Genomic DNA, 22,631 nt, shown 5'->3' with positions numbered 1-22,631 from the left:
AACGCCTAAAACTCTCGGCCTCCTTTTATAGGCCTTTCCCGGGTCAATCTGCTACTTTTGGCGCGCCAGCACCCGCGCATGCGCACACGTACTGGCGACAGCCTGTCTGGTCCCGGGCAGCTTGCACCTGCCCGGGACCGCCTGCAATGCCCCGAGCCTGCTTGCAAGGCTCAGGACATAACATTTCTCCCCCTCCTTCCATGTCCTGAAAGCAGCATATGGCACTCAATTCCCTGTTCTAAGCTCCCAGCCTTCTCCAACAGGCACCCCACCTTAAAACTCTGGAAGTTAAAACTCTCTTTTAAAATGACAACATTCTGAAAGCTACGTTGATTGTCTTTGTTTCTTTGCTTCCTTTCCTATTTCAATATTAATTCCGATAATGCTGCAAAACAGCATTTTCTCTGTCTTTCTCTTTCTCTCATTTACTTATGTATTTCTTATTATTGAATTTTTTTCATAAAGCCTGCACATAAACATTGCAGGGTTTTTTTTGTTTTGTTTTGTTTTTTTTGCTTTGCATACCTTTAGAGTCTTTCATGCAGCATCTCTCTGCAATCTGGCCAGATTGCCTAGGTTTTGCAGGTTGAATGCATGGGAATGTTTCTGTAATCAGGCCCAACACTTTGGACTATTTAAAAAGGATGAATGAATAAAGCAGGCAAAAGTATTCAAGACTGATTGCATTGTCTTTGTACGCCGCACATCTAGAAAACCATTATGTTGATGTGTACTATATTATTTATTTGGGAAATTTATATGGCTACTTTCTCGTCCACAGAAACTCAAGGCAGCTTATTAAAGTAATGGGATCAGGATACCTGAGGGATCATTTTTTCAAAGAGTCTCTACCTGTCCAATCTAACAAGCCTGGGCATGGTCTGCATCCCATCAATCAGAGTGTCAGCTGAGTGTCAGCTGGGGGGGGGGACAAAAGATTGGCCTTTTCTGCTGCAGCTCCTGCTCTGTGGAGTATTCTCCCTTCAGAGATTATAATGGACCCAACCCTGTTGGCCTTTTGTAAGGCATTAAATTTTGGGCGTGAACCTGTTCCTGCGGCTCCAATTGAGTGAAAGCCCCATTTTGTGGTTTTACTGTTAATTGGTCAATTATTTCAGCCACTAGGTATATTGATTTTTGTATTGTTTTTTGATTGGTATTAAATGTTTCATTGTTTTAGTAACTGTAAGCTGCAAGAGTCATTTGGCTGAGGTGGGCTGCCATGGAAAATAAATAAATAACTAAATAATGAATAAATAAATAAAATTGTTGATGATTATAAGAGCACTTATGCCTCTTAAACCTATGTGGCCTGTTCAGTTTGCTATTAATTATGCACAATGGATTTCAAATCTGATTTATATTGTACTATAACCTTAGCATTTCTGTTTCAAACTAGATTTGGAGCTGAGTCAAGAGGGACAACTTGAGTAATTCGATTTATTTCTATGATTTCAAGAATTTGATTATTCAGGTTCCTTATAAAAACAAAAGTTCATTATACACTATATTAAAATGCATTATTGTAATTGTGTGACCTTATAATTCTTACAAATGTTGATAAGTATATTTTTGAGAAGCTGGCTTAGTATCTTATTTCTGTAATGATCCACCAGGACATGTCTGAAGCTTCTGGGCTGCTATAGGCTTTTAATGACAAGTGCCACATACCCCACCTTACAGCAGAATCTGTTTCTTTTTCCCCAATTGATTACATCTTCATGACTGTGCTTAGTATCCAAGGGACCATTTAGCAGAATGTCTTCTGCATGGCTTTCTTTATGAAATAGCTTCTGCACTTCTGGAAACCTGGGGTTTCCTCAGAAGCTTCAGGGGAAGTTCACATCTGCTAAGAACACAATTTGTTGAGAAGTCCTGATTCAGGTAATGATTCTGAATCTAATTATTATAGAGATGATGAAACAAATTTCCCTGTATATGCCTTATGTATTCATTATGGCAGGTCTTCAAAATTGAAAGCAAGGACATGAAAAATGAATTTTGATCTGAACTTGCCCTCTGGGATGTTTATGAACAACTCCCCAAATAGGGCTCGAGAGTCAGTGTAAATAAATTTTACTGTCCTACTGAAGCTAAAAGTCAGGGAAAGAAATTAGGACATGATTTCACCTGTTGCATTATCAGATCCTTGTGAGTAACAAGGCCCTGGACACCAATATGAAAAAGAGCCAAATAGTTTGGGTGTCACTTATCCAGGAGAAAGCCCTGTGACTTTGGTGGACATTTGATGTATTTTCGTATGGCAAAGAAAGAACTGGAATAATTAATTCTCATGGTAACCTGATGTTCCCTGGGATTTTAAAGAAAATCCTCATCTCGATTTGTCATAATTATCTCAACTGATTTAAATCCACTGTTCAGTGTCTTTCTAATGCTGCCTTATTTAGGCTTGAGGATATGCGTATGATAAACAAGTTAGTTCAATTTCTTCAAGCTCTGGGAAGAATCCTAACTTTGCCAGGAAGGTGATGGGTGGAAAAACCATGTTACTCCTGATGAAATCCACTACAGACTGTGGCCTGTCCCATCAGAGGCCCCTTGGCAAATGTTCTGCTCTTAATATTCCCCTGAAGAAATAAAAATGGTACATGCTAGACTTTAAGTCAAAATCCAAAGCTCCTTGTTCTTCTCACATACCCACAAAATTATCAGGATAATTGGAAGTTATTTCTCTATGATTACCCATCAATAAGAAAAAATGAAAACAAACTTTCTGTATCCCCTAGAATGTTGTATTTCCAGAAAAGTGTACATCAATGAATGTGGCAACTCTTTTGCCATCAAATCCCTGTGGGCATTCTGCTACTTACACTTTGCATGCAATCTTGCAATCATACCCAAAAAGATTACTGACCTCTGACTTATACTCTGACAAACTTGTCTGTCCTTTGCATTTCTTTTTTTTATCAGTACCTACATTTTGAGGTATTATAATATTTAGAGATAATAAAATATTATTTTCATATAGTTGGTTTTCTTAAGCACCTTCAGCTTTGTTGGGTGAAGGGAATGCAAAGTTAGCATATTGTACAGTATAATATGTAATGAAGTCAAATACTTACACCAGTCAAGAAATACTTGTTTTCATCTCAAAGAAGTAATGAGTGAAATCACATCTTGCGCAAGAACAGTTCAAGTCACATATTGTAACTTCCTTCCTCTCTTCTATGTTTCTCAGATCTGCTCTGGAAAGTGCCTAACTCTTCAAAACAGATTTGTAATCACATTAGTGGACAGAGGAGAGAACAAATGTCTCTCCCACTGATGGAAGCCATTCTATCAGCAGAAGTAGCTAAGTGCTTCTGGAACAGTTATAACAATTCTCAACAACTCAGAAAAAATATTTTCTTACTTATACTCAGCTCACTCAAGGATAAGCACTCTAGTACTCTTCAGATGATTTGGACTTTAACTCTCACAATCTCTTTGTTATTTCCATGGCAGTTGGAAGTGATAGCTATTGAGATATTTGGAGAGCATTGGCTGCCTACAACTGAGCTGTCTAATACTTGTTCCCACATCACACAATGGTTTCATTACCTAACAGAGATGTTAGGATTGTTAAGAGGTCTCTATCTGAGAAATCTCAATACTCATATCCAAAGTCAAATGAATTCTGTAATAAACTTTCATGAGCTGCAATTCATCAGAGATAGAAGAAGAGGTTTTTAAGAAAAGAAAAAGATTGCATTGTAAAGATCACTTGAAGGTGGGAGATACTTCCAATGTAATCTACCGAATCCCTTGCATGGATTGCCCCTGTGACTGTGTAGGACAGACGGGGAGGAAGCTAACCATCAGATTGCAAGAACACAAGTGAGCGGTCAGACAAAGAGACCCCAATTCATTGGTAGGCTCACAGTGCAATGAGCAAGAACACACATTCAATTTTGCAGCAACTAAGATTGTTAGACAAGCAGGCACAAAAATAGCCAGGGAAGTGAACTGAAGCCTGAGAAATAGGCCCTTTGTCAGTCAATAGTAGTGCTAATTTACCACCAGCCTATCAAGTATTTAGAAGACGAGGGCTGGGCAACACAAGCAAATGACTAACAACTTAAAAACCAGCCATCAACATACCCCAATCAACCTCTAAAAAGCCACTTACAACAGGCACTATAAATACCACACACATAACAGCACACACTCTGCTAGAGAGAACTTCCCTGAAGATGGGCTCCAGAACAAGTCCAAAAGCTCAGGAGACAAAAACCTCTGGTCCTGGTGACTTACCCAGATTGGATCCTGCAAGAAAAAGATTCTTTTCCTAATTAATTCTCTACAGAGTGCTGATTGCAATAAAACCAGGCTGCCATCATCACCACCATCATTATATCCCACTTTTTAGGGTGCCCAAGGCAGATTGCATAGGTTTTCTTTTTCTATCTACAGAACAAGAACCCTGAAAAGTACATTGGCCTGACAAAGAGATCAATGCCTTTCAGTATAATCTAACCTTATGGATCTCATGTGAAGATCCCAGGACCCTGGGATATGTTGGATTCCTACCCCCAAAAGGAGCAGAACTTTCTGAAACTGGAAAAGAGAAATTTGACATAGTTCCCGAATTCCTGTTTTAGAGATTACTTCTTACTGAGATCTGGAAATGAAAAGTCCATAAGAAGAATATTAGGATATAAAAGTAAGGATTTGCTCAAAGCAACTTTGTCTCTTTGACAAGACTAAAATAAATAAATAACATGGGCAAGGCTGGTATTTTTCTCCAAGCAGGGTGTCAGCATGTGCTGAACTCCATTTCATAGAATTTCTGGTTCTGATTGTTCCATCGAGCACAGCAGGAAGACATTCTGGGACTGAAGAATTAAGTTTGGCAGATGCATATTTTTTCTTCTTGCATAATGTTGCATAATACTCTATTTTATTTATTTTATGTACAGGCTTATATATTATTTTTGAAGGACATGTTTTCCCCTTTTTCATTTTTATTTTTTCCCTAGTTGCTCAGAGCCTTTGAACCACTATCCTTGCCACTAGAAATTCAGGGTGAGGTCTATTACATTGCAATTGGACTATGACAATGCATTCCATGTGGGTCTTTGTTACAAAACTGGAAGCTTCAATCATTGCTAAATGCAGAGGTTAGGCTGCTAACCCACGCATAATACCAGAATCATTTTATGAGCATGTTGATTTACATCTATATCTTCAGGTAGATATAAATTGAAAGAAAAAAAGACATACAGGCAAATCTAGAGATAGGCTGCTATTAAAGTTGTTTGAAGAAGCTTCAACTTTTAATTTGGGACAAAGTCTCTAATATTTCTTTTTCCTAAAAAATTCAGGGAAGCATAGCACTTTTTAGAGAGGCATTAGTGTTTCTGTAAAACAACAGTTATTATTCGAAGCTCCACCTTCATTTAGCTCTGAGAAGCTAATAGAGATCAGAAGACTCTTTAGACTTAATTTGCCCGTGTATCTTTGCACTTCGAAGCGCAGCCAGTTGTGCTTTGCCCAAAACATTTTAGAATGTTGGCCTCCTGGGCCATTGCCAGGCCCAGGAGGGATTAAATTGGCCATATATGTGCAATTGGCCATGTATCCATTTCCAACTGTAAGAGGCAAAGGAACAGGACCATACATTAAGTTGCAGTTCAAAGATTTATTGCTCAAGCCTATACCCAAGAATCTAGTCAACTAAAGTCATTACTAAATTTGTGCCAGATAAGGGTCCAATTAAGCTGATTATGTGCTTAATCCCACTACCCCAAACTCTACTGCTCTTCTCCAACATCAACAATCTTTATAAAGAAAGAGGAAAAGACTGTTATGGATACTGTATCTGGAAAAAAAAGTAGACTGACAAGGAATGTTATGGAGAAAAGTGACACCCAACGTAAATGGTCTGGATACAAGAATATAGGTGGGGAGAAAAAGGTGAGATAACCCTGTCAGTTGGCAAGGGAGGTTAAAACTAGCTTACCACCTGATAAAAGATGGCCTAGTTGTTGGGCTTACTTCCAATTACATGCATTATTTGGTGGGTGTCTTGCTAGCAACAAGAAACAGATGAGTCAAATAACTAGAATTTGCATTTACATCTATATTTCTGACAAGATTTTCAGTAGAGGAAGCACTATGTCAGAGTACAATAATAAATGTATGATTAAAACTGCATTCCAAAAATTTCTGCAAGTCATATGTATGTGATCAGGCTCTCCCACTTAAAAAGAAAAAGAAAGAAAGAAAGAAAAGTCAATCTGCTTCAGAAAAAGGCATCAGCTGGATCATTTGCATCTCATTCCATTCTTCCTTATTAAAATTGGGTCTCTGGCAAATTTGGCCTGCATTATAATCAACCAAGCAACCACATAGTGGTTGTATGTGTGGAAATGGCATCTTGACAAGAATGGAAAAGGTGCAGAGATTAATCAGGAAAAAGGCACAGGAAAAAGGAAACTCAGGGTTTTAACATGTAATGCAAGGATCTCATTGGACAGTATTTAATAGTAATAACTACTAAGTCCATCTTTCTTAATTTCAAACTTTATTTAAATATTCCAAGGGTGAATAACTCACTTACTGCTACAGATGGCCTATGATCTCCTAGGCCAATTTAGGGGTGCCCAGAACCCTCCAGACTTTTTTCTTTTCTTTAAAAAAATAATAGGTTAATGCATTGATTTTGTTCTAAATATCCTATCACTGTCTCCCTCCCAACATAGATGTATCAACCAGAGTATTTAAACACTATCATGTGACATCATGATGTGACTGCTGTTCTCTTCTTCGGGCTTCTTAGTCTGAAAACCTCTGCCTATCACAGAGTCCAATTCAAAACTGCATCCATCCACTGATCATGTTGGTTAGGATCAGGACTATCACACCCATCTTGCAAGTTGGGGTATTAGCATGATAGTCTGCTTCCCTAATGCCCTCCATTTGCTTATACAATATGGCATAACATACAAGTCCATCTGAGGTCTTGCAGATCAGTCTCTGGGCTATTACAGTACAGAGCTGTCACGTAATTCCCTGTAAGGATGCCCAGCATTTTCTTTTTAAATCAAGGGCTGTTGTTTCCATTGTGATGTTCTAAGAGCAAAAGTACTCGGATGAGGACAGAAACATGTGATAATTCTGAGCATGTTTTGAAGGTTTATCTGTGCATCATTTATTATTCAAAATGATTTCTAGCAAATGTTAAGAATAAAAACCTTCTAATAGTAACATTTTTCTACTACTAATGAAAGGCTGGTGGCAGGATTTTCCTTTCCTTTTTTCTTCCTTCTTCTTGGCAAGGTAGAAAGTTATAACTAACATTATCCAGTGCTATATAGTTGGAAGAAATGCTGCCTCCTTTTCAGTCATGCAATAAATTCGAATTCAGATTATGTGCCCCAAAGTATCTCAATATATTCTCTGCACTGAAAGACATACATACATTATAATCAATTTGGTATTTTATTTATTTTTAAAAAATATTCCTAATTTGGGAGCACCCATTATGGCCTTACATACCCTCTGAAATCTCTTCTGTAGTCAAGGGAAACTCACAGCTGACGGAGTTTCTTTCTTACGAAAACTCGCCCTACCTCACTAAATCCAAAGCAGAAGTCCTGCAATTAGCTTAGCCAATAGGAAACCACAGTAGCCAATAGATTAAGAACGTTATGTAAGTAGAATTATTTTCATCCGTGTCTCTCAGCAACCACTTGTGACCTATAACTAGACGTGCTTTGCAAATGGATATAGGAAAGGAGGAAAAATAAGTACTGCAATGTACCCAGGGTAGCTAGCTGAGAATTCTGGAAGCAACAGTGTCAAAACATCCTGAGGGTGCCAGATAGGCTGGTTTATGGAGGAAATTCACCAAGCTTTCAGGGGTTTCAACAAGGCATTCTTCTTGAAGGGTTCTTTCTGTGGAAGTCTTTGCTACAAAACAATGTTTCCTATCCCCACCCCATCCCCAAATATTCTTTCTGTATTTTCCATGAGGAATGATTGTGTGCTTCATATACTTGTCGTCTCCATTTTGAGGATAAACTGCAGTGAAATCACACTGATTTTTGGACCTACCCAGGTAGGTCCTATCTTCATCCTTTAGAAATGAAAGAATGCACTGAAAGCTCCACAACATACCTCCAAAATGTTGTTTAAAGCAGGGGTCCACAACCCCCGGTCCGTGGACTGGTACCGCTCCGTGGCATGCCAGCAACTGGTCCACACAAACAAGCAAAGGCCCAGGCAGGTAGCACACAAAACCATGCCCCCTCCAGTCCATGGGAAAAACCTCTCTCCACGGAACTGGTCCCCAAACCAGTTATCCGTCTGGTGCTAATCAGCGATATACGTTAAATCAGAGGTCCCCAAACTTTTGGGCACCTCTGATTTAACGTATATCGCTGATTAGCACCAGACCGATAACTGGTTTTCTTATTTCGATTCCTGCTTATTCCTGCTGGCTTTGGCTGTGAAATACCTAGACTGAATCTTCTAGTTCCAGTAGATCTCCATAATGGATTAGTACAAGATACAAATGCATACAAAACACATGCACACTCAAAAACATGGTAGCATACACTTGAATTCCAGTTATTTCAGTAGTCTGTGTCTCAGATCGTACAATTATCTGCATATTTTGTTTTTAGAGTAGCCAGTGAAAACTGAACCAGAGAGAAGATGGATAAGATTTGGTACAATTGCCTGGGAACAGATCAAGAATTATTTTTTTTTATCTTATAATCAGGACCAGCAATCATTACTGAAGGTCTGAAATGGACAACATTGCCTTCTATCGATCTCCACTTTCTCCAAAAGCAACCCTCCACCCACGGGAGAACTGGTAGCCCTCAGTCTAGGCTGAATGTCTTGCAAACTGTTGGCAAACTACCTCAGTCCAGATAGGATTTTCCTATCAGTTTAAAGCAGTGGTTCTCAACCTGTGGGTCGGGACCCCACTTGGGGTCGAACGACCATTTCACGGGGGTCGCCAAACAAGGCTGTCCGCCATTTTTTCCCCCTTTTCTTTGGCCACGCCCCTGGCACCCGGTGATGTATAAGTTGATGGGGGTCACCACAACATGGGGAACTGTATTATGGGGTCGCGGCATTAGAAAGGTTGAGAACCACTGGTTTAAAGTCAAGCTGGAAAGAACATAAAACAGGAGCATCTTAAATAGTAAGTCTGGATATGCCCTGGATTTGCTCCCTGTAGAATGAATTTAGTTTAGACGAGGAGTCACATATCTATTTAGATGTGCATTTTAATCCTGAGATAAATGACTGTCATGAAGTCCAGAGTTCAGTTACAGTGTGGCTTTGGCCAGAACTATTGATCTGTAGTCAAAGATTAACCTTCAAGAAATATGAGACTAATTCAGTTAGGTAATGAAGAGATAATCCACTTTTCTGAATCTTTATTAAGAAAAGATGGAGCTCATGGACAATTTATTTAGATTGTGGCATAAGGACATCCTAGAGAATAAATAGTAGCCATTGTTTCTTGGATAATTTCCAGTATAGGTAATTATCAAGTGCAATGCCCTAGTTACCCTTCCCTGTAGTTTCAGTTAATCAAATTGCTGTCGTACTCTGTGGGGTACTTGCACTGTGCTTGTTAAATAGCTACAGCTTCTCCCTGCTTTGGGAACTCTGCCTTTTCTTGGTGTGGCTTAATATGCACATATTCTCAGCCCTTTGAGGTAGGCCAGATCAGGAAACAGACACTGCATAGACTACTGAAATACTACTTGATTATTATAGGTATCGTGAGAGAATCTTGAAAGCTTGCCCGAATTTCCCTTTACCCCCCTCTTATTCCCTACACAATCAGGGTTATTTGAAGTCTCATACTCACACTCGCATCTTTCAGCTGTGCTTTGGTGTCTCTTTTATCTGCTGAAGATTGTTACATTATTTTTTGCTAATGTTACTAAGTCTTCACTATGCCTACGCTTAAATGGTTGACAAAATCCCCAAGAGTAAATCAATATCATTTCCACCAACTCAACAGACCAATGTCAATTTATCTAAACCAGGGAGCTATATTAAACCCTTGGAACTGAATTATTTCCTATATTAATATTGCTAAAAATGGCAGCTAATGATATAAAATATTACGGTTATTCATTTAGACTTTTCAGGTCAGATTTCCAAACAGTGAGCTCTCTCATGCTGATTTTTTAATACAACCAGAGCATACAATTTCCTTTTCACTGTGACATGTGCCCATCCACAGGAAACTCACAACAGGCATGCAGCCTTGTTTGTCAGGGTTTTTTTTGTGTGTGTGTGTTTTAAAAAACCTTGTGGACACAAGAATCTCTTTGGCTTTCTTTTATGAGTTGAATGGGTCTAAGAATTGAATATTGGTCTCATTCATATATATGGCAGCATCTGCACACACACACACACACACACACACACACACACACACACACACACACACTGCTTTCCTGATAGTGGCAGAACTAGCTCTTCTTTTAGACAGGGTGAAGTTGTTCTTTGGGCTGTAGGAGAGGAGAAGATTTTTTTTTTTCTTTCTTAGTTCTAAAGATTCACGTGCGAACGTTTGAATTCTTGACATGAATGAAGCACGTTGTTTTTTGCCTCAGAAAATCTCTAGCTTTTAACTCCCTTGATACCAACCTAGGATTCCTACAATATGCCTAACATGGTGATAGACAACAAGGAAAGCCACAAGAGGATATTTATACAGAATGCTACCCTGTTGACATTTATCTGGGTCAACTTCTCTTTCAGGAAATAAATAGGATTGAAATAGATGTGCCTCTACAGTCTCAAGAGGTTAATTTTTAAAAAATATTTTCCCCCTCCCCACTGTTTTGTGGGGGAAAGATGTTACCATGAAAAGAGACAGAGAGACAGAGACAGAGAGAGACAGAGACAGAGAGATGTTCAAGGACCTTTCTGAAGGACAAAGAACTCAGAAAATTCCTAAGTATAAACAGTATAATGGGATATAGAAATGTCCAATATTTTACCAAATGAACGTTTACTTTTCACTTTGCATTTTCAACATGCATTGTGAACATGATCACATTGGGATTCATTCTTTCTTTTTTAGCACCTGAAAATGTAATGTTTTGATTATTGCTGGGCCAAAATATTCAGCTCCTTTTCCAGGACTGTTGTTGTGACAGATCTCCTCTGAAGACTGTGTATGTTTGGGAGTAGGCACATTTTAAATAAAAAGTCATCAAGGATTTTATTTTCTTTGTTTAAATAAACAACAAAGATGCCATTGCTGTAAGTAATGGCTGGATATTTGTTCTCTGGCCTTGTTCCTGTGACGGGATGCCCCTGAGAATGACATAATAAAGCAGCTAAGAACAACAGAACTGTGGCATCAACCGGCTTGTTTATTTAATAGGAAAAAAGATTCTTGCATGACCCCCTTGTACTAGAGTGGGGGTGGGAGACCACTTCAATGTATGAACCTGTGAATCAACAATTGAAATTCTTCTTTGACACATGCTTTCAGACATGAATTTGTGGAACAACAAGGACAACGATTCTGCTAATATTCCCTGAAATGTCCATATTTTTTTTCCTTAATTCCAGATAGGGAATTAATTAATTCCTGTCGATCAGTGCAACATTTTTGTTCTGTGTAGAGCATATCCCATTATGTTTTGCAGCTTACTAAATGGTCCTAATTTTTGCCTCTCTTTTCAAATGAAGTGTTCTTCATCTCTGATATTTTTCACTTAGTTCTATTTCCTTTAATCATATTAAAACATTCATATATGAACAATGTTTGATATAGCAGTGTAATTTGATGCCCTATATGAAAAGAATATAAACTAACATGGTTGATTGATTGATTGGTTATGTGCCATCAAGTCATTTTGACATAGATTTTCTCCATGACAGTCCATCCTTAATATGTTCTTTCAGGTCTTCCAATGGTGCACCTATCACCTCTATAACTGAATCCATCTACTTTGTTGCTGGTCATCTGCTTCTCCCTTTCTCAGCACTGAAACCTTCTTCAGAGAGCCAGGTCTTTGCCTAATGTTTCCAAAGTAGGATAATTTGAGCCTAGTCATTTCTGTCTCAAGTAAGAACTCTGGGTTAATTTGTTCAAGGATTGTTTGTTTATTTTCTTAACTGTCTACAGTACTCTCAGGAGACTTTTCCAACACCAAAGCTGAAAAATATCAACCCAATCCTGCTTTTTCAAAATCCAACTTTCACTTCTGTGGAGTGTCATAAAGAATAGCAGAGTTATACAATTCTGATGTTTATAGATATAGATATATCACAGTATTTGGATATCTTTTCCAAGCTCTTCATGGCTGCTTTACCAAGTGATACTCTGTGGTACATTTCTTGACTGCTTGTTCTTTTGCTGTTGATGGTTGATCCTAAAAGTCAAGTTATCTATCACTTTGATATCATCATTCTCCACTTTAAGGCAGGTTGTTGTACTGGTTGTCATTAATTTGGCCTTCTTTATGTTTAATTTTTCTCCCGCTGTGCTCCTTTTATTACTAAGGGATGTGTATCCTTCCCATTTTGGCAATTAGAGTAGTGTCATCAGCATAGCAAGATTATTGAATTTTTTCTCTAATTTTAAAAACTTCCTTTAATGTAGCTTCCCTTTATATATATAGGTTGAATAAATAAGGAGAGGGTCTACATCACAGATGTCAAACTCGATCGCGTCACGTGACGTATCGTGATGTATCGTGACTTTTTTGCCTTTGTGGAGCCCAGGTGGGCATGGCATGCACCTGACACATCTGGCCTGTGGGCCATTAATTTGACACCCATGGTCTACACCTTTATTTCTCTCCCTTGACAACCTGGACTCAATCTGTGTGGCCATGTTCTGTTGGTACTGTAACTTCCTAACCTGTATATAAGTTTCTTATGAAGACAATCAGATGTTCTGGTATCTAGCATTGTTAACTCATGTTTTATTATTAAAGACAGTACTGGACAATTGTTAAGTACCAACCTATGTTTGTTATAATGGTATGTTTTAACTATCACAGTTTATGAGTGTAAGCTACTTAGATTTCATAAAAAAGAAAGAAAAAGGAATTTGATCAAGGCAATATTTGTACTCTGGGTTGAACAATGAGGCCCTTAGTGCTCTCTGAGCTTGGTGGATTTCTTTTCTTGCAGACATTTCATTACCAAAGTAAATAATCCTAACAGTAAAGTTTGGTAATCAAACCTCTGCAAAAATATTACCAAGTTTAGATACCACATGGACCCCACAAAGAGGGAGTCATCTGACATTTTCCAGATGTTTTGCTGTAACAATAAGTAACACTCTATGTTCTATGAAATCTCAGTAACAATTATAGTATTATTTGCAACAGTGGCAAATATATTATTATTTTATACTATCTGTAATTCTGTAATACAGAAATCAGCTGATACAGAATTATAATAATTCAATCTCTCACACATAAAACATGTAAACAATAATTTCAGAAACTAGAGAGAAGCATGACAAACTGTCACTCACGCATGAGTTATTGGGTTTTTTCCTGCTACATTTGCTGGGAACATTTACCTGACACTTTGATGGAAGCTGGTACTATGACACTAACTAATCTTAGAATGGAATGTCTTCTGAAGCTGAGGCCCTGTAAATTTTGAAGGGGGCTATTCAAGGGCTGATGTGACTTCTCCTAGTTGTTCTGACTGACCCATTCCTCCCATCAGTTTGTAGGTGCCTGTGACAGCAACAGTGTTGTTCCCCGAGTCTCTTACTTTGGCATCATCTCCTTTGTGGCCATCATACACTGAATCTATTGCAGTGGCAGGCTAGGCAGTGCTGAAGAAGATACACACCATTGTAATTTTTTAAAAAAATATAAATGGCAAGCGTTCCTTGGCCTTGGCCATGTAGCCAAGGCCACCATCTGCTTGGTTCAGCTGTCTGCTGTTTATCTCTTGAAAAGTGTGTGCTCCAGCTCTTTCAGTCTGGATTGGCTGCAGGATAGGAGCAACATTTTTATCTGATAGATGTTTGGCCAGTCCCATCTAGCTCTCAACTCTTTGCGCTAAACAGCCCCATTATACTGAGGAGTTGTTTCCTGAATATGGGCACTTGCTCATATTAGAAGTAACAACCTTTCCCCTATCTACTTCCTACTTCCTGTTCCTTTCACCTCAGCCTGTAGAGGATAAGCTAGTTTTTTTTTAATAACAGATACTACAGCTGAATGCCAAGGAGCGAAGACTTCTAGCCAGGACTGTCAAGAATCTCTAGATATGCATTTTGTATATATCCTACTGTGACTAATACTACCATGACTATTGAAACACAATGTGTGGGGGAAAAGCTTTGTCCTTGCTGTCAGCACCTCACCAGCTTTTGTCATTTTCCAATCCTTTAAATGTGGGGGTGGGTTTTGAATGTCTGGTCCTTTGCATTATTGGTCTAACACTCATGATGCTATGCTTCATTCACTTCAATGGGAAACAAATGCAGGGATGCTTGCTGACCCAGCCAGTCAAAGACTGTTTTTGTTGCTCTTCTTCAGGTCCCTCCTTTGTTCCAATGGTCTGATTCTCCTCTTCTTACTGTTTTGCAATTCATGAATTTCTGAATAAGCACAGAAAGGCAAGGCTCCACTGTGTTTACATTTGTCCTGCCCAATTGCTTGGAATTGTTATATATTTATTAACTGAAAATGTAAATGTAAAATATGTAATTACATATCCTCAAGGGCTGCTAGGAGGAAGTGGAAGCACCACTGAGCTGACTTTAGAAGATAAGAATGAAAGTTTTATTTAAAAACATGTTGAAACTACTATCTGAGATAAGATTTTCCTTTGAAATTACTGGAAAAAACAAAGAAATTAGCAAAAAATGTATAACCCATGAATATAGATTAGCTCTGGTCTTATATATGTGCTTATCAGCTGTATTAACAGTCTTTTTTTCAATTTTTCACTATTTGCTGAAGGGGCTTTATATTTCCAAATTAAGTTTCAGTTGCTAGGATTTGTGCCCAGAAAGAAACACAACATCAGCATTTCCCCGTGTAAGTTTGATTTGTGGGGACAGTAGAAAAAGAAAACTTTAGAGGAAGTAACTCTGTTTCTCCAAACATTGCTTGTGAGGTCAGGTAGGGGGGACAGAACCAAGTCTAGAACTAATGTGAACCTTCTTAGTTAACTGAAAGGAGACTTCATCAAAATTGTCAACATTACTTGTCCTGGAATGATATTACTGCTAGTGGGAATTCCTAAAATATTTGTCAGCACATTAAAAAAATTACCTCTGGAGGAGAATAATCAGTGTGTAATCAGCTGTTTCTAAGGGCTTTGGTTCTTTTTGTTTAAATACTATGTGGAATTTTGTCCCAGTGCATTTAGAGTTTATCAAACAAACTGAATAGAAATGTTTTTTTAAAAGGCAGGAAGAGAAAATTGTGCTTGAGCTGAATTATATGATGTTTGAGTTATAGCTGTACTAGGTTACATGTTTAAATAACAAGGCTGACTTGCATAATTGCTTTTGGCAACTAAAGAAAAGGTGTTGAATTACATGAGGAGTTCTCCTATATATATAAATACACAAAAGTACAAGCAATGTGGAAATATGATTTCCAGCTCTAAAGTCAAATATTTCTATTCTTCGCGAGATACAAAGAACCTTTGGTAAATTGAAAACAAGAGACAATGTCCAGGCAGCTTTTATATCAACACTGTGGAAATAATTTAAGTGAACTGATGTTGGTGGGTGGATGAATTATATAAGATTTGGGGTTTGGAAAAGAAAGATGAGGGCAATTATGGGGAATGTTATAGAACTACTGTGTGGAAGAAAAGTGGAACTGGCAAAGATATTGAGTGCAAAAATTATTCAATAGATGTTAAAATTAATAATACTTATTTCTGAATAGGCATAGTTAGGATTACATTATTAAATGCAACCAGTTATTAGAAAGATAAAAGAATATAAAGAATATAAAAGAACAGAACCAACCTAGAACTAAGGAGAAATTTTCTGACAGTTAGAACAATCAATTAGTGGAACAATTTGCCTCCAGAAGTTGTGGGTGCTCCAACACTGGAGGTTTTAAGAAAAACTTGGACAACCATTTGTCTGAAATGATACAGAGTTTCCTCCATGAGCAGGGGGTTGGACTAGAAGACCTCCAAGATCATTTCCAACTCTGTTATTCTGTTAGTTCAAAAAACCTGCTGATTGCTACATGAAAGGGAAACTTTATTGCACGCCTGAAAATGTGGAACTTTCGAATTACTGTCATTATTCTTTTAAAGCTAATAGCAACTCATACTGACATCTAACTTTTCAAAACTTCCTCTTTTTAATGCAGTTTATTTCCATAATCATCAGCATGGTTGCAACTTGTGCACTGCTTTAACTGGTTTCAGTAATGTGCACATTGTGCATTCATTCATCTTTTAAGAATTTTTACCGTCATAAAAAAAGATCATGCTGTAATTTTCCTCTTTTTGAAAAAAAAAATCTAGAAAGTAAAGACAGCCTTACCATTTTCTTTTACATTTTTCTTTCTTTTTTACTATATTATCCCACAGCCAAATTAGGATTCATGAAAATTAGTAAAATATCTGATATAAGTAAAAATTGTTTGTATTTCAGACACAAAATAGAACGTATTAATAACTTGAGGGAACCATGAGTAATAGAGATCACAAGAGTCTGCTTGCTGATTTATGATCAGTGTCACCCATTTGCACTGGGAATGAGATAAGTACATGTGATTGTAAAATGTGCTCTGATTGGTGCCTTTTATTGCAAAAATGCCCAAATGACAAAAATAACATTTGGAGGAAAAAAAATGCATACTGAATTACATATTCTGAATAATACTGCAATACATTTGTTGACATCATAGTTTTTGTTTTTAAATCTTGGTTTAATGAAGAAGTAAAGCCAAATTATAAGGTGGCTTAAGGAGATGTACAGGAGTGAAAAAAGTCAGAATAAACTGGTTTTCCTTGGCGGGTTCAGAGGAAATGGGCTTGCTTGAAAGAAAGCTATTCTCACCAGAAAGAAGGTACAGATGGACTTAGTGGCTGCTTGGTGATCTCAGCAGAAGTTAGGTCAAACCCTGATCTGTGACAGCCAGTGATGAAATTGTATCTATTTTGGTAGGCTAGTCCCTTAACAGTCATCTAATACCTGGGTCAACATCTAACACAAAGCCATGGTTCATTTAAAGTTTCTTGAATAAATTTCAATGGCTAGTTTTCATAAAATGCTAATAATAGAGTGATTTATTTCATATCAGCATAGCATATTGTATGAAGCCTGTTTTTCATTCCCTGTGAACCTTCTGCTTTCCCATTGCTGAACTCTTTTAATTTCCTTTATTTATTTTAACATTTTGATTGGCTTAGAGTGGAATTCTGAGTTTCTTAGAGGAAAACCACATAAACATAAACTTATTTTTCATGTAATTCAAAAGTGGCAACCAGATAATCTCTTTATGGATTCTATTATTTTGTAGATTATGACTCCAAGAAATTGGGGACCAGGATAAAGCATGGTATGTTTACATGTGAGACTATTATTTTTTTCCTCTTTCTTACTCTTCCCAGCCACAATTGACTTCACTGTATTCTTTCTGCTAATGAAAGATGTCTATTTGAGATTCAGAGCTTAATAATAATAGTAGTAGTAGTAATAGTAGTAGTAGTAATAATAATAATAATAATAATAATAATAATAATAATAATAATAATAATAATAATAATAAAAAAGTTGGAGGTCATCGAGTCCAACCCCCTGCTCAGGCAGGAAACCGTACACCATTTCGGACAAATGGCTGTCCAGTCTCTTCTTAAAAACGTCCAGTGTTGAAGCATTCACAGCTTCTGGAGGCAGGTTGTTTCACTGGTTAATTGTTCTAACTGTCAGGAAATTTCTCCTTAGTTCTAGGTTGCTTCTCTCTTTGGTTAGATTGCATCCATTGCTTCTTGTCATACCTTCAGGTGCTTTGGAGAATAGCTTGATTTCCTGTTCTTTGTGGCAATCCCTGAGATATTGGAACACTGCTATCATATGTTTTAGCCTCCAGACCCCCAATCATCTTTGTTGCGCTTTTCTGTACTCTTTCTAGAGTCTCAACATCTTTTTTTACATCACGGTGAGCAAAACTGGATGCAGTATTCCAAGTGTGGCCTCACCAAGGGATTATAAAGTGGTATTAACACTTCACATGATCTTGATTCTGTCCCTCTATTAATGCAGCCTAGCACTGTGTTGGCTTTGTTGGCAGGTGTAGCACACTGCTGGCTCATATTTAAGAGATTGTCAATTAGGACTACTACCTATACTATACATGTGCATTTGTTTTTTCTTGCCAAAATGTAGAACCTTACTTTTTTCACCACTGAATTTCATTTTGTTAGATAGCACCCAATGTTCAAGTCTGTCAAGAACCTAATGTATCTTAAGCCTATCTTCTGGAGTGTCAGCTATTCCTGCCAGCTTGGTGTCATCTGCAAATTTGATGAGTTCCCCATCTATCACCTCATCCAAATCATTGATGAAGATGTTGAAGAGCACTGGGCCCAGAACAGAGCCCTGGGGCACCCTACTACACACTTCCCTCCATGTAGATGCATGCACTTAGTGGCCTGCTTCTTTACCCATCTAATCCTCTTAACAAACACTAAAGTAAAAGTCATTAGCACACATAAGAGGGAGTGATAATAAATGATAGATGCTCCTTAAAATGATGTAAGGCCCTTTGGCTATCTAACAAAACAGTGGAAGAACTCTGCTGGTTGTCGTTTATGTGGACTAGCCCTTATTTTCTGGTTCCCCATTCTGTGAAATACAGTATACTCTGTAAGAAACTCCCTTTCTGAACTGATAGAGTACACAGAAGAGAGGGATGAGTGACGGCGTCCTTTGAGAAAGATCAGTTCAGGTTCTCTCACACATTTTGTTGAATACAGATGCTGGAGAATAGATGCAGGTATACAAGAAAGAAGCCAATCTCCAGAATGCAGGTGTGGTCTTCGTGTTTCCATATTACCCTAAGCCATATTAAAAGATCTAATGGCAAAGGTGCCTAATTGTTGGAGGGTGTGGACCAAGTGCAGTTTATTTATATAAGTTATATCCTGCTTTTATTATTTTTATAAATAACATAAGGTGACTCACATATCTAATACTACTTCCTACTCCTATTTTCCCCACAACAACAACCCTCTGAGGTGGGTTGGGCTGAGAGAATGAGTGATTGGCCCAAGGTCATCCAGCCGTCTTTCATGGCTAAGGTGGGACTAGAACTCATAATCTCCCAGTCTCTAGCTTTGTGCCTTAATCACTAGACCAAAATGGCTCTTTCCCATTAGGGCTAAGTATATTGGGTGCTTTGGACTACAATTCCCATAGTACCAGGATATGGGTCATGCGGCCTACAGGCATGTTTTCTTCAATTTCTGTGCTGGCTAGAATTGATAGGAACTGAAATCCAAATCTTCTGGAGATATCCAATTTTCCACCATGATAGATATTATTCAGATAGGTCTGAATAATTTTACCTAAGATCTGTATAATATCAATACAGTATTTTATGTTGCTTATCCATTAATAGAAGAAGCTTAACTATTAATACCTTCTTACTGCTCTATAGCAGAACTTATAGCAGTATGTGGAAGCTTTTAGCAAACATTTGAAATGATTTAAAATGGCTCCACCCTGTCAAAAGAATGGATGTACTGAACTCAGATGACAGGGCCATAAAAACAATGCATTAGATAACAATAAATAATAACTTTAAAAATCCTTCCCATTCTTGTGACAGCATGCAAAGAATTGATGGCTTCTGTTTTATTAATATGTTTCAGGAAGCATTGCAAGACATTGACTAACCAAATGGATTTCAAAATGTACAAAGACAAGTACAGGTGTACGCTTGCCTTCTTAGATAAATAAACTATCCAGCACAGTAACACATTAATTTCCCTTTGAAGCCAGCATATGAGGTATTGTTTACAGAAGCCAACATAGTGAATGGTTATGATGAATCGATCAACATAGCTGGTAATGAAAAGAGAAGAACTGAAACTGCAAACTGTGTAGACAAGTAAGATAACACAGGGACCTGCACTTCTGGGGATGAAATGCCAAACTGAGTGGAGCCAATGAGCACAGCAGAATGAAGTAGTCTGGCTCTTCATAATTCCTTTCCAGAAAACGAAAAGCTTGAGATCACCCACAAGTGCTCTAGAGCAGGGGTAGGCAACCTCGGCTCTTTTATGACTCATGGACTTCAACTCCCAGAATTCCCAAGTCAGCACAGCTGACTCGGGAATTCTGGGAGTTGAAGTCCATGAGTCATGAAAGAGCCGAGGTTGCCTACCCCTGCTCTAAACCATTTCTCCTCATGAGGAAACCACAAGACAGCAGTCTCCAGTGGATTTAGAGTTGAGGGAAAGCCATCTTTGCTGAAACTGCAGTTGGCGCCTTCAGTAAGAATACTAGCTTCACATACTTCTTTTTCTAATCACTTTTGGAAATTGCTTATTAACTGCTTTTCAGCTATTAGGAACCTTTGGCTCAATATACTTTGGCAGCGTCTGGTGAGTTCCCTTCAACCCTGCATGAAATACGTTTTAAATATACGTTTGACATAAAAAAAAATTGGGGGGTAAAACAGCAAAAGGGGTTATCAGAACGTTGATTTTGAAAAGTTACAAATGGGCTAAGGATCCAGATGGATTTGAAATAAGATTTTTAAATTAACAATAATCCTTCCTGTGGGAGAAATGCTGTTGTTTTGAATATTTAAAAAAAAAACATGATAGGATGAGACTTTGAAGATTGGGCACTAGAGGGAACCAGAAGGAACTAAAGATTACAATTAAAAGAGAAGAGCGCTTAAATTTGACTTACTAATACAGAAAGGAGCAATATACTTAATATTGGACATATTGAAGTATATTTGTGAAAAATGGACCTACAAGTTAATTTTAAGAGTGTCTATCATTATAAACAGACTGTGTTTAAAAGATGTTATGGAAGAGCATCACGTTTTACCAGACAAGATTAAGACTGATTTGAAAATGGATTTAAAAATGACCAGCTACAAGAATGATATGGAAAAAGATGCTACACTGGATATACAAATGAAACTGGCTGGTTATAATTAAAAAGAATATACAAATAACAACCAAGAGAGCAACTTGGATAACTTGGGGGGGGAGGGGGCTGGGAAAGAAAAAGTAAAACGGCCTCATTAGATAGTTCAAACAGGAATAGAATACATCAACACACTTTCCCAAGTAACAGGTGTATTGCTTCCTTGTTGCTCCAAGAAGTCAGCTTTATAACTAATCAGTGAAAGATTGACTTCAACTGTTGCTAGAGGAGATCCACGCAGAAGAAGCTCCTCCTCTCTTCCTCTTTGTGTACAGTATTTTCGCTTTTGTTTTTCCTTGTGTGAATAAGCATATCAAACTTATGAACTCATTTAATCTCACATTCTATCAGTGGCCTGATAGGAAAATGAGGGATCATTGGGGCTCTCAAAATGAATTTCTGACCACTACCACCCTCCCCATTATTAGTTGCATCCAATCTTTGGTGCCTCTTTCTTCTCTGTCTGTTTCCCCCACGCTGAGCAATGGCCGTTTTAGAGGAGGCAGAGGTGAGCAGGATCACTTATCTTAAACATGCACATATAGGAAATATGGGTCAGTTGAGTGGGCTTTGGATTCTATGAGATACAGGTCTTACAGCTGGCAATCTAGACTTAGCAGCATTCCTGCATTCTCTTTCTGATGTAAAACACGTTTCTTTCCTTTAAAAAAAAACCCAAAATCCACAGCATGCCATGTAGCTTACCTAGCTTGTGATGATGTTTCCAAATATCAACCTGCAGTACTAGAAGAGTAGAATACATTGTAATATACAATCATGTAAAATCTTTGTGAAGGACCATGTCATTCTGAGAGAGAGAAAAACAAAAACAAAGGAAGAATAAAGTCATTACATACTTAGGTCATCAGAACATCAGCAGTGTCCAACACTGTGGTGCAACTAACTGCACAAGGAAGCCCAGTCTCTCAGTCATGGTGACATCAAGTCTAATAGCCATTTGATTTCTATGACTTTCAGGAAACCCTTTTTGAAACCAACCAGCTTGCAGCCAGCAACACATTCATAGTAAAAAGTTGCAAGTGCTATGTTTGTGACCCCCATCCCTACCTTCCACCGTGGTATTAGGTAAAGGCACTATGAGAATTTACATAGTAATTTCTAGATCCAGCTTCCTGGTTTATCTCAAAGTGATGGGCTAGGGGGGAAATGAGGAGATACTGTCATCCTGATAGCAATTCTCTCATAACTTCCCTTAAATGTCTGTTGCCAATACCAGGTGCTCCCCAGAGTTTCAAGAGTTTTGTATCTAGCCACCTTACTACCTGATTCATATGCTGTGCTGATGCACAATTTGTTTAACCATGGTTTGCTGACTACCACAAGTCCAGTACAATCAAACTGCATTATGGCTTATTGCATTGTACAAACTCAGTCTACATTAGGTCTGGAAGGACCTCCAAAGCACAGAAATAACACACTAAGTTTTACCCAAAAGTTAATTGGTCTGTTTTTTTCCACCGAACATGTGTGCAAAAGAACATTTGCACAG

At 38.0% G+C, this 22,631-nt stretch overlaps 1 long non-coding RNA gene across 1 annotated transcript in view; it reads right to left on the bottom strand.

Moving 5' to 3' along the window:
* Positions 1 to 22,631, bottom strand: part of LOC120317861 — a 53,680-nt gene that overhangs the window by 9,462 nt on the left and 21,587 nt on the right. The window contains exon 2 of the long non-coding RNA XR_005559324.1: positions 21,827 to 21,929. This is a non-coding gene — a long non-coding RNA (uncharacterized LOC120317861). The remainder of the gene's footprint in view (positions 1 to 21,826; positions 21,930 to 22,631) is intronic.

Source organism: Crotalus tigris, unplaced genomic scaffold, assembly GCF_016545835.1.
Source record: "Crotalus tigris isolate CLP2741 ecotype Arizona unplaced genomic scaffold, ASM1654583v1 scf7180000019856.1557650, whole genome shotgun sequence".
Taxonomy (NCBI): domain Eukaryota; kingdom Metazoa; phylum Chordata; class Lepidosauria; order Squamata; family Viperidae; genus Crotalus; species Crotalus tigris.
The sequence above is the reverse complement of the archived record's forward strand: the minus strand, read 5'-3'. Positions and strand labels throughout refer to the sequence as shown.